Genomic DNA, 13709 nt, shown 5'->3' on the forward strand with positions numbered 1-13709 from the left:
ATGGGGTCGGATGTCTCCCTGCATGTTCTCCCTGTGCGTGCATGGGTTCTCTCCGGGTACTCCAGCTTTCTAGCAAAGCCAAAAGCAAAACTATTAGGTTAGTCTCTCAAAATTGCCCTTAGGTGTGAGCGTCTGTGTGCGTGGTCTTTACTGCCCTGTGATGGAGACCTGGCGACCTGTCCAGGCTGAACCCCACCTCTTACCCAATGACACCATGGAGATAAGCACCAACCCACGACTTTGCACGGACAAGCAGGCATTGACATTGGATGGATGGAATTCATTGAAATTTTAAAAATGTGTAGACTTACACTAAACATTAAACATGTAAAAAGCATTAGGTGAGTCCAATAAAAGAAAACTATCATTTTAAACTGAGAAATTAAGCTGGCGCCCTGCGATAGACTGGCGACCTGTCCAGGGAGTACCCCGCCTCTCGCCCATTGACAGCTGGAGATAGGCACCAGCATCCCTCGTGACCCCACACGGGATAGATGTGTTAGAAAATGGATGGATGGATGAAAATTAAGCTGGCAGTTCAGAGTTCAAAGTGATATGTGGAAATCCCCAAGAGGAGTGTGTTCATGTACAACATGCATAAAACAACTTGAAAATAGCAACTTTAATCCAAACTGCCAGATTTCCAGTCAGATTTAGATTAGACCTCCACAAGACTTTTTGCCCACCCATTATTGTTCTACATGTGCACAGATTTAGAACTATAAAAGTGTGTATCATAGAGGAATCACAGCAGCCTTGACAAGGTCGTGAAGACAGGAACAATCCAAGTTGCTTGAGGTCCAGTATTGAGTTTCTACAGTCCCTGATGTTTAGTCAGCCACGTAACCAACTACTACTGTTGATCCAGTTTGTTCAGTGCCACCATCCTACAGGACATTTTAAAGGCACTTCATGCTTCCCTCTTGAGACAAGCTTTATGGAGATTTTGATTCCCTTTTTCCAACCGCACTTGGGACCTCTCCACTAAAAGTAACAATAACTGCATTAGGGTTTATGATATCTCTGTGTTTCACTCACCAGCAAACCGGCCAGACCTAAACCTTACAGAGAATCTATGGGATACAATCCAGAGGAAGATGAGACACCAGATTTCAGAATACAGACGAGTTTAATGCCACTACCAAAGCAATCTGTTTTTTCCACACCAACTCAGCAGTACCACAGACTAATGGACTCCATGCCAGGCTGTATTGATGCAGTAATCATAAAGAAGAGGCCACGGCAAACTATTGAGTTTATATTGCACAGTATACATGAACATGCATTTCAATATGCTGATATTTCTGGATTAAAAAGCTTTTTCTACTAGCCCTATAACATTAGCACTTTTTTGATTAACCAAATTTTGTGCTTTCATTCGCTGTAAGTCAAAACATTTAGAAAAAAAACACTTGAATCTATGGGCGAGTTTCCCTTTTTGAATTTCATCATTGAAATAAATTATTATTTCAATGATATCCAAATTCATTCAGAGGCAACTTCAATGCACAACACTCTTCATCTGATGTTTTTTCATGGGGTAAAAAATTACAATTATATAAGAGTCATGACACAGATATTTGGGTTGGTGACAACATAAAAGATTCTCAGTCGACTTTATGTGACCTAGATTACCCTTTAACTGCAGTGAGGATTAGTTTTGCTCAAGACATCAGAAGGTGGAGGATGAAACCAACAGGTTTGTCTAAACGCCCCAGGCCAGTTCAAGGATTAAGATTTTTCTTTTAAAAACTGTTTAAATCTTCACCGGCAGTACGTATAGCCTCACATGCATCCAGGTCTCGGTAATGTTTACTCAAGTTGGAGACTGCAACTGTGAAGCTGGAGGCTAAACCACCTGCAGGTCAGAGGTTACTGACTGCCAACAGGACAGCCTCCGGTCAGTCAGCTTGACAACTTCAGCTGCAAGCACATCTGACTGAAAAAAACATCGTTTAAATATTAATTATGCTTAACCGTATATCTTGTAAATGTCTAGTCTGTTTAGACACTATAGCTTAGAAATTGTACACTGCAAAAAAGAGAACTATAAATAAGTAAAACTTTCTTGAAATTAATGTATTTCTCCTGGATTTGAGCAGGTAAATAAGATTATTTGCCAATGGAGTGCGTATCTTTACCCCTAAAATAAGATAATTAGATATACTGCACTTGAAATAAGATGATGGAGATGAATTGTTCCTATTTTAAGTGTAAAGATCTTATTCCATTGGCAAATAATCTTATTTACCTGCTCAAATCAAAGAAAAATACTGTCATTTCAAGAAATATTTTCTTATTTTTAGCTCTATTTTTGCAGTGTATTCTAAATAGAATCAAAAGATCCATCATCTGTGAGACTTAAGTTTAAGTTTAAAATAAACAGAATTGCTAATAAACAAGCGTTATTGAGAAAAAAATTTAATACTATCCCCAATTTCCAGATAAGGTGGGAAAGATTGTGAGGAAGCAGCCTAATTATAAAATGTACAAGTTAATTCAACCCTTTGCATAACAAAGAAATGTACAAAGGGAATTAAGATAAAAAGATATTGTATGTATGTACATATAATGATATGTTATATATTCCAATAGACTCATTTGTGACAGCTGAGGGTGTCAAACGTTATAAGGGTCTTTGGGTATACCTATTTCCTTTATTTTGTTTGACACATCGAGCATATTTTTCACCATTAATATTTATTCACTTTTACAAAAAGTTTAATGCTGAGAGCCAGGAAAAAGCTGACGAAAAAGCTTTGTTGTTGTAACTTTCATGCTGAAAAGGCCAAATATCTTTGTTTTACTGCCAGAAAGCCAGAACTGTTGAAAGTTTAGAACGGAAATAAATCACAATCAGACTTTCCATTGATCTTCAGAGCAGATAAGTAATATTAAATGTCCCTCTTTTGACACTTTTGAATCATGCCCTTTAAAATAGGAAGTCCTTCCACATAAATGATGTCTAGCTTCTGTAACAGCACTTGTCATTCATAATTGCTGAAGACAGAAAACACAATGTTATTTTTGACAAGAACACCTTTCAAAGAGAAATGTCTCAAATAAGAAAAATGACTAAGCAAGCACAGTTACAACAAAAATAACATGTAGGAATAGCCAATAGCTCCATAAATGTAAGTAGTGAGGAGGGTGATTTTCCCCTCACTAACCAGAACCAGTTTGTCCACTGGAAACGCTTTTCACCCCTGAAGTAATTAATCTAGTGATTGTGGAGGTCAGAACCAGGGCTGAAATTTCAACATTTACCTGAATGCTGCCCTGGATGTCCATTCATTCATCACTGTGGAGAATAACCGGTAGACTGTGCTCTCCACAAAGCAAGTTTAACCCCCTCTGAAGGATCCCAGTCCATGTAGGTTTCCAAGCTATATGCACTTTCTAACTTCTGCTTCCCTTATGGTGAATCTAAAGTTTGTGACATGGAATGTGCATGGAGCTGGCAACAGAGAGAAAAAGTTGAACATTTCTAACCAGCCTAAAAGATTAAAGGCAGATGTCTTATTACAAGAAATTCATAAATCAGTTACAACTGTAAATGGTCTTTACTTACCTGAGTTCCCTGTGTTTACCATCTGCTATAACTCTGGACAAAGAGGAGTAGCCTCTTCGTCCTGCTCTTATTTTAATCTACAAAAACATTAGTTTCACAATATTAGACAAAATTATAAATCCTTAGGGTAGAGTTATAATAATAAGAATGTCTATTTACAATCAAAAGTTATGTATTGTCTGTATATATGGCCCAAGTGTTGATGACCCCTCATTCTTTCATAAACTATTCCATGCACTTTTAAAAACACCTGGATTGCTCTCTGTTGTTGGGAGACAGGAGAGTACTTATATTTTGGTCTAAATTAATAAATAGACAGATCTAATACAACAGGGACTCAGTGGAGTTTGGCAATCATTAAATGTAGTCAAACAATACATGAGTGATTATGGTCTTTACAATGCGTGCCAATCTCTTCATCCTAACAACAAGGAATATACTTTTTTCTTCAAATGTCAATCATTTCTACTCTCGTCTGGACTATTTCTTAATCAGCAGCTCACTGCTGTCTGACATTTCAGATGCTGTGATAACTCATATTGCTGTAGATGATCATGCTCCCGTTTCTTTAACCCTAATAAATAAAAAGATAACCCCACAAAACAAAAGCTGGAGATTTAATACATAGTTGCTTAAAGATGAAGAATTTATCAAATATTCAAAAAAAAGAACGGGCTTCATACTTGGATTACAATTACCTACCAGGGACATCTGCATATATCAAATGGGAGCCAGGGAAAGCAGAGATGAGAGGTAAAATAATTTCATTCTCATCTCATAAAAAGAAGAAAACAAAAAGATTCCAGAATTAGAAGAAACCATCAAGTTACTAGAAGCCTCCCAGGAAGAGGGAAAGCTGGGTAAAATCCGTAAAGCTAAATTAGAATTAAACAAAAATATTGTAATGCAAAATATTGTATTAGCATAAAAAATTACAGAACTAAAGCTAACGGAGGTCTAAATCTGCCAAATTTACATCACTACTTCTTGGCAAATAGGCTACAATACATCTCAAAATGGTTAAAACATAATCCCTACAATGAGCCCTGGCATGCATGTTTTAAAAATATGGACATGAGCTCTTCTCTGACAGCATGGTGGAAGTTTCTTAAAATGACAAAGTACACCAATCTGGAATAATCCTTACATCCAACAAAAACATAATATGATAAACTTTCCTTACTAGAAGAGTAAATGTATTGATTACTTGGAACATATATTTGAAGGAACTGAGTTTATCACATTTGATAGATTACATATACAATACAGCATTGACAACAATAAATTCTTAGAATATCAACAAATTAAATCTATAATAAAAAATCAATTGAAGCTCACTAATGGTGGTTTACAAATGCCAATAAATGTATTAGAGTTCCTTGATCTATACTCCCCCAAATTATTGTCTAAATTATACAAAACTAGATGAATAAATATCTCTTCCTATTATGAAATGGAAGGCGAATTTATCAGTAAGCTTTGAACAAAACATCTGGGCTCAGATGTGTCTAAGAACTTTCAAAATGACTAGAAACCCGAATTTAAATGGACTGGTAAATGGACTGAACTTATATAGCGCTTTTCCAGTCATGCTGACCACCCAAAGCAGCTTTACAACTAATACAATACAAAATCCTTCATAGAGTACACTATACAGGTCAAAGATTATTCAGTGTGGGTTTTGCACAATCTAATATCTTTTCACATTTGCACAGACAATAATCCTGACAATTACATACACTATAGTTATGTGCACCTGTTCGGAGGTTCTGGGGCCAGATATGTGAAGACTTGTCTTGTCTGAGATGTAAAATGTTCCCTTCCCCCTCAGTTTGCTTGCACGCTGTGGGGCTTGGTGGCTGATTTGGGGGGTGCCTGAGTCTTGGGGTTCTGAGGGGTGCCCGGAGTGGGATGTCTGGTGGATCCGGCTTTGGGGGGCCTCAGGGCGACCTCTGGCAGCTACTTGCAATGGTCTTGGGGGGTTCTGCGCTGGCGGACATGGGTTACTGACCTGGTAGCTATGCTGCTCCTGGGTGGGTTTGGGATGGATCCCTGAGCTTGGGGGTTCATGGGGTGTGCCTCCCTCAGCCAGGTGTTCTGGCCCGGCTTCGGGGCTCGGGTCCTATGGAATATGTTGCTGGGGGTTTAACACTGCATAGAGCTATGACACGTGTAAGACAAAGCAAAGCAGTAAAGAAGCAACAGTCTTTACTCAGAGGAGCTGAACAGCAGGCTGTCCAAGTGGAGGCAATAAACAAACATAATGCAAAGACTTTTAAAGCTGCTAAAAAATAAAGACACAAAGATAAGTGTGGTAGATGTGGATTATTAAAAAAAAAAACATGCCAGGATAGCGTGCCTGGCAAAGGATGCGGACTACAGGAAGTGTCACAAAAAAGGACATTTTGCAAAGAAATGCAGGTCTACTGCAGGTGTCCATAACATCACTGAGATCCCCAACAGAGGGGGAGACGAAGATTATTGTGCGTTTCTTTGCAAAATGATCTGCATAGAGGTAGATGAGTGGAGTGAAGCAGTGCACCTCAATGAACAAACAACAGTCTTCAAGCTAGACAAAGGAGCCATTATCACAGCGATTCCAAGCAGCATCTACTCTCCACGGAGACATGGAACTCCACAACCGTCATGCAAACAGCTGTATGGCCCTGTCAAGCAAAAAATTTGATGTCAAGGGATGCTTTCAAGGTAGACTAACATTTGTACATCTGTACAGGCCGTTACTTGGTCTTCCTGCAATCACAGCACTTGAGCTCATTAAACGTGTGAATGTAGTCCAAGTGCAGTCAATGGACTTTAAAGCGTTGCATCCAACTGTGTTTTCTGGACTGGGAAAACTCAAAGATCCATTCATCCATTCTTTTGCGCTGATTAGGGGTAAGGTCAAGGGGGTAGCAGCCTTAGTAGGGCGGCCCAGACTTCCCTCTCCCCAACCACTTGGGCCAGCTCCTACAGGGAAATCCCAAGACGCTCCCAAGCCAGCTGAGAAACATAGTCTCTCCAGTGTGTCCTGGGTCTCGTCCCAGTGGGACCTGCCCAGAATACCTCATGAGGGAGACATTCATAAGCCACCCTAAACAGATGCACAAGCCACCTGAACTGGCTCCTCTCAACGTGGAGAAATAGCGGCTCCGGATGACCGAGCTTCTCACTGTATCGATAAGGGAGATCCCAGACACCCTACGGAGAAATCTAATTTCGGTTGCTTGTTTCACGATTCTTTTGGTTCCTCCTTCTCCGGGTAGGTTTTTGGAGAATGGGGGTGCCTATTGGAGCCAGCGGGGGAGCTGGCTTCCTGGGAGGGCATATTGCACCCCAGTCTTTCCCCCCTTATCCCTGGACACCTCCCTCTGCCTGCTCCAACATGCTGCCACACATGTAGGACCTTGGGGTGGGGGGCGTTGCAGGGGAGCGGGGAGGATTTCCCAGCCCCACTGTCTTGTGATATCCTTGGCCCCAATTTTATTCTACATCTTAGACACTTAACTTAACTTAGACTCCTTAACATTCACACAACACAAATATGTAGGGTAATATGGGGGAGGGGTAAAGGCATCTGAGGGATGGGGCTGCTTGTGTAAGTTTCTCCTCTGGTGGCTTCCTCTGCCCCATTCACATTTACACATTGAGTTTTAGGTGGGGTGCATGTGGGGGTGGGCGGGGTGAGTGTGTAGGGAGTGCGCTGGCTGCCTTCCGGAAAGGGGGGTAGGCTGTGTTGGGTGCGCCCTTTTGGGCCTCCCATTTTTATATGCACTTGAGAACAACATGCAACAACACAACATTTGAGCAGCCGTAGGTAGGTGCAGGGTCTTTCTCACACCCCCGTGCTCTGATTACCATCCGGAAAACAGTGTATCCATGCGGGGGCACTGGGGGTGGGGGGGGGGAACTGTTCATCCGTTTTTCTTTATGTAAGGTTGGGTTTGGACTGTCCCCTCTTCTGTGACATCTTAGGTCTCCTCTAGGTGGGGAGCCCATCCCCCAGTCCTGCTCACCTCCGTTAGCTTGGGCCTCGACCCACTGGTGATCCTCGGTGTCCGGGGCTGTGTGCTCGGGTGTGTGCTGGCTCACCCTTGGTGGCTGCTTCACAGGGCCTAGGCCCTGTGCCTCTATCAGGGTCGGGGTGCCCCTGGGCCTTGAGGATATTATCTTGTTCTCTCCTTTTCCACTCCTCTATTTTTTCACCTTTTCTCTTTTATAGCAATTCATCTCATCTTTTTCTCTTGTTTTTTCTCTTCTACCTTTTTGTCTTTGTGTCCATTGAACATGAAATTGTCCCAGGATAAAATCTAATAAAGCTTTATGCATATGTATATATAGATCAAGCGGAGCACTATAGTGAAAGCAGCAATGTTCCACTTGAGAAAGTAAAATCTGCTTGACTCTCTTTGGCATTAAGACAGCAATTCTTAATGTTACACTCCCAGGCAGGGCACAATAAAAAAAAGGTTTCCAAGCTATTGTCCACAGACATCTCTTCTCCATATCAGCATTTTAATCTTCAATTAATTAACATAATTCTACCTATAGACTTTGATATTGGTAGCCGTCGTGTTACATAATAAAGAAAAGCTTTCCAGACTCAACATTGTCAATCTGTTGCAACTTTGCTCTACGTTCTCAGCTTTGGGTCATGGCTCTACCACTGCTCTGGAGAATCACCAGTTGCTTTAAATTAAATATCATGCAATGCAAAACATTAAAGAAGGTTGATATTTACAAGTTCACTGTGTGTATAAAATATCTGATATATGCTAAATGTATAGGAACTCTGGGGAGACCGGAGAGTATGGGTTTGGCTGGGTGGCTGGCTGGCCTGCCTGCCTGCCTGCGGTCCATATGTCTATTCCCAAACTGTTCCTACTGAAAATGGGTTTTGTAGCATGTGGAGAACAAGGAAAAATTACCAACAGACTGCTGAACAGCTGAAATTATAGATTTATTGAGAATAGACACATAGTTCTCTGCCAAAGCTGCAACTGTCATTGGTGCCATTTTTCAAATGATTCAGTGAGATTAAAGAGACGAGTGAAGTGAATAAAACAGTAAACATGTTTTTGTCAAAATATACTACATAAAAGTAGGGAAACTGATGATTCAAACAAATCTCTAAATTACCATTTTGAAAATCTGAACTGTAAAGGGAGAAACAAAAATAATTTAATAAGAAAATTTAACAAAAAGAAATAACTTCCTGGCCCACTTATGGGTTGATAAAACCTGTGACATCCATTAAAATCTGTCTGAAAGCTTGAACCTACAGGATATAATTCTCAATATATGTGAACTGAATTAAGCTTGCCAGAAATTTAATTGATTCTCAGACAGTTTTATTCAGTAGAGACATGCTCAGAGATAAGACGTGTAAAAACCTCAGCTAATTGGAAAAGAACCAAAGATAATGTTTTTGCAGTCCAGGCAACAACGGACTTTTTGTCAAGGAAACCCCAGAGAGCGGAAAAATGGAGCCAAACCTCAAGGGAGAAGATTCAGAAACCACAGAAAAGGGAAACACATCCATGAAGGTTTGCAATTACCGCTACAAATATGTTTTCAAGCCAAAACAAATGATAAGTCATAGTAATTTCATATGAAAATCACTAACCCCCTTTTCAATGGTAAGGAAATTTCAAACATTCAAAAGCTCTGAAATTTCTTCGCTAACGATATTTTTACAGAAACACCAAAAGATTGTTTTAAATTGAAAAAAATAAATATAGAAACACGCATGCTGATCTGATTAAAAAGTAAATGATGGAAGTGAAAGATAAAAGGCGGCTTGGCAAAGAGTTTTAACTAGACAAACTGATGATAATCTTGTGTGTAAACGCCCCTGACGTCCTGCAGTGTCCCCTCTCAGCACTGGTTTAGCCAGACTAGAGTGAGGACCACATTCCTGGCAGCTTTTAGCAGATAGTTACCAGAAGTCCAGCAGCTAATCTAAAGTATTGGTGAGAAATATTTGTAGAGCATGTGCTGCATAGTTTTACCTAACTACAGGACAGGTCCAATGTTTGCCACATACACCACACATACACACAATAAATAACTAATGCCAGGACAAACAATCTTTTAGCAGTTTAAAAACATTAACCACACCAAAAATCTGGCTGTTTTTTTTTTTTACCACATTAATGATGTGTCTATGTTGTGTGTTAATTACATCTGACAAGATCATTCCAGTCATAAATAGATAGACTTCGTTTCCCCATACCCGTATTTCATCATCCTATGTTATTTGAGAGGTTTTATTTAATCACAATGAATAATAGAAGGTAAATAGATTATGTTTGTCAAGTCACTAAAAGCATGTTCACATTGATGGGAAGACTGCCGGCATAACCTCAGACTTGTTAGCAATCCTTTTATCAGGATAATCAAATCAGCAGAAACCAACAAGGAAAGGTGTTTATTTTTACTCCAATTAACATACGGGAGGAAACATCAGGGCAGTAATTCATACCTGAAATGTGCTTTGGCACGTATTCATGCATTATTGTTAGAGGGAGAAAACTTCAAAGTTTGGGGAAAGCAAATCATTCTCTGGCTTCCAACGAGGAAAAAAGTTCCAGCATGTGATTTCTATTTAGTTGTGTATAATTTTGATTATTTATTGCCTTATTTTGAAAGTGGATAAATTAGGCATTCAGTAATGAAGTTACACATTTATCAGCTATGAGATAATGTGTTTTAAAGCAAAATCCTTTATTTTTTTTGTCTTTTTATATGCTTTAGTAATAGCATGGAAGTTGTCAGTCATTACCTTGCCCTTCAGGCCTTCTGTCAAGCCTCCTGCAGAGCAGCAGATGAGCAAAGATTAGAGACCATGATATAAGCTTTCTTTTGAGTTTGCCTGGAGTTTATTCATTGCCCGGAGAGCATGCCTTAACAGGACAATTGAGCAGCTCTCAGTAAAAAAGAATGTGTGTACGATTTCAAAGGGGAAGATGCTACTGACGCTTTCATTTTGCCAATAAACTGATTAATCTGTCACATAAATATGCCATACGTTTATTTTTATATTATAGAAATCCTTGGGAAATTAGAGTTTCCCAATGATTATGGATTATGTAAATCATTTATTCCTGTAATATGAGATACATCTTGTTTGTATTTTTGATACATTGACTTTTAAAAATAGCATGTATTTCTCTGTGTGTGTTGAATCTTGACATCCACTACATGCTATTTATGTTGCTGATTTTCCTCAATAAAAGGGCCTTCTTGTTTAAAAATCAAGTCTGGGACTCACAATCCGTTTTATTACAGTTTACAATTACCCTTGCCCTTAAAACTTGTGTTAGAAAACTTAAGACTATGCCATCTGGTGAGTACTGTGATAGTATGTATAGATATGGTGTGCCTGTGTTCACATTAACCTTAGATAAACTACACATTCTAGCTCCAAACCATCATACTACACTAACTTTGCATTTTATATTATTTCATTTCATACATTATATTTACATTATTTACAATGTAAAAATAACAAAAATACAAAAAGGCACATCAATTATCAAACACAAACCCAAAGTGATCGAAAACGTGTGCAGAAATTGTGCTTTTTTTCATCAACCCTTTATCACCGACCCTATGCACAAAAAGCATTGAAGGTGTATCTTTTTTGTATTTGTATCTTGCAGAGTTAGCAAAACATTCAGTAGCATGTAATAATAACTCATTTACCAGAGCACCATCTCTGGTAAAGGAAAATGCTAAAAGAAATAGACGAAATGAGCTAACCTGTGACCACAGGCTTACCTTCCTCTTCAAATCTCAAAGTACATTAACGCATTAAGCTGTATTCATTCAAGGTGTACAAGGACTTTTAAAGCACTGAATGATTTAATTAGGTCAGTTTTACAACATGCTGCAGACAGAATTCAGATAAAGAGTACTATCTTTGCCTTTTTTTATTTTGATAACAGAGCCAAACATGGTTGGAAGCCTATTGCTAAAAGGGATCAAATTCAATTGATATACTAAAGAAGTAGAGAAATAGTGTTTGGGGATCATGGGGGTTTATTTAACTGCATTACATTAATATGCTGTTTTTAGCTTTTGTCATTTTGATCTGTTTTCTCTCTTTTTTAGTGCTTTTACAACCTATGAGTGCCAGTTGTGTTAGCTGTTTGCTCTTACAGGACACGTTTGAATTTGTCTTCTTATATTGTAAAATGTGCTTGAAACAAATGTTTAAAAATGCCATATTCGCCATAGAATAGCAAAATTAATCCACGTAGAGTTTTTAGTTGGGTTGAGTCTCCTTGCCGACCTGTGTTACTCAAAGTGGCAACAGCTACTTCTTGTCTTTTAGCAATTTCTGACATTTCCTTCTTCTCCCCTGTTTCTGCTTCATTCTCATGGAATGACCCCCAGCTACTCTTTCTCTTGGTTTCTTTCCTCCCCTTTATTCTCATGAAGTTTGCATTCCACACCTCATCTGCAGACTGGACAAAGGAGCAGAAAGCGCCGCTCCTGACCTGTGGCAAACATTCCAGCTCTCTATTCCAGTCCCTTATCCTTTCAGTGGCATCACATCACCCACTGTGTGTCTCTTTTCCTGCATACAGCATAGAGATTTCATTAATACGGAGACCTAAACAAGCACACAGTCCGATGCTGAAGGGGATTATTGGTCATGATTACCATTCATCTTACATTGTTTATACAGAACAACATGTCTAATCGCATTTTAATATTGCTGAATGCAACCAGATCTGACCTAGTCAGCTGAAAAAGCAGTACAAGTTCCAGGAGCATCTGTTCATTTATCCCAATAATCAGAATACAGGAAATTGATTATTAAATTATACAGAAAAAAAAACTTTCAGACTGTTGGAGGATTTATTGTGGGGGAGTTTGAGTTCCCATTGAACTTAGAAACGATCTGAGCTCAAGGCGATGCAGGAATTTGTTCAGAAGCGTCGGGGGGAATGTGAAAAGTTCTGAAGCAGTGTAGCAAAACTTACACAAGTTTTAAAATAATTGTGCATCTGAGAAAGTGGAGAAACAAAAGTTTATGGTGTGTTTTAAAATGACTGCAACAGCAGGTGGCTTTAAAAAGCATGTGTGGACATGTGTGATTTTTCTTTGTTCTGTCTTTCCAATCTCATTCAGTGTCTTAAACATCCAAAATTACTCAGCAATAGCTCGAAGGCTGATGGACACCAATCAGCAGTCTGGCAGTCCTTCTTTTCTCCTTTTTGTCCACTTTAAGTAGAGGCACTAGGAAAAGCCTAAGAGGAATGCCCTGGACATGGTTCCAGTGGAGAATGCGGCTTTTGTCACACCTCATCCAGAAGTAGATGTTTCTGGAGAATCCTCAGTCTTCCTCTTACTTTAGGATGTGTCAAGATTAGGCCTCGCCTCAAATAAAACCTTACAATGCATGAAATATTTGTTTGCAAGTGACAACCCCTGTCAGAATTTGTCATTCAGTTTTTCATTCATAAATGAAAAAATAGATTCATGATGTTCTTGCTGCCTTGAAGTGAATGTTGTCAGTTTCAATTTAAATCTTGTTTATCTGGCTCTGTGAAAGTAGATTTTTGTTCCCCCCATTTCTGTCTACCAGTGGTAGACGTTGGTTCCTTTGCTCAAGGATGCTGGACTATGTCTGGTGATACTCTGCATTGTGTTGTCAATATATATATATATATATATATATATATATATATATATATATATATATATATATATATAAGGGTTACATGATATTAACAGCATGTCATAGCTATAAGGACATAACATTTGGATGTTAGGTTTTGGCATCAGCGGAAAGAAACAGTGAAGGTCAGCTTTGACTTGTTTGTGGCTATTTTCAGCATGGGGGCTGAGAGAAGATATTGCAGCTAAGGTCAGTTTTGATCAATTTTGACTATAAATGCCAATTTGTTTTTTGTTTTTCTAATCAAAGTGTAGTGTTTTGTAGAAACATTGACTCCTTAAATGAAACAAAACAATCCATTTCATGTTATAAGCAGCCAAAGAATCAGTCAAAAATAGAATGGGGAGAAAAAAAAAAAAAAATATCAGATGTTGACAAAATACAATACTAATACTATGCATTGTTAATACATTGTTTAGTTATATTTCTACCCTTATTATTCTTAATTTG

Source organism: Fundulus heteroclitus, chromosome 16, assembly GCF_011125445.2.
Source record: "Fundulus heteroclitus isolate FHET01 chromosome 16, MU-UCD_Fhet_4.1, whole genome shotgun sequence".
NCBI lineage: Eukaryota > Metazoa > Chordata > Actinopteri > Cyprinodontiformes > Fundulidae > Fundulus > Fundulus heteroclitus.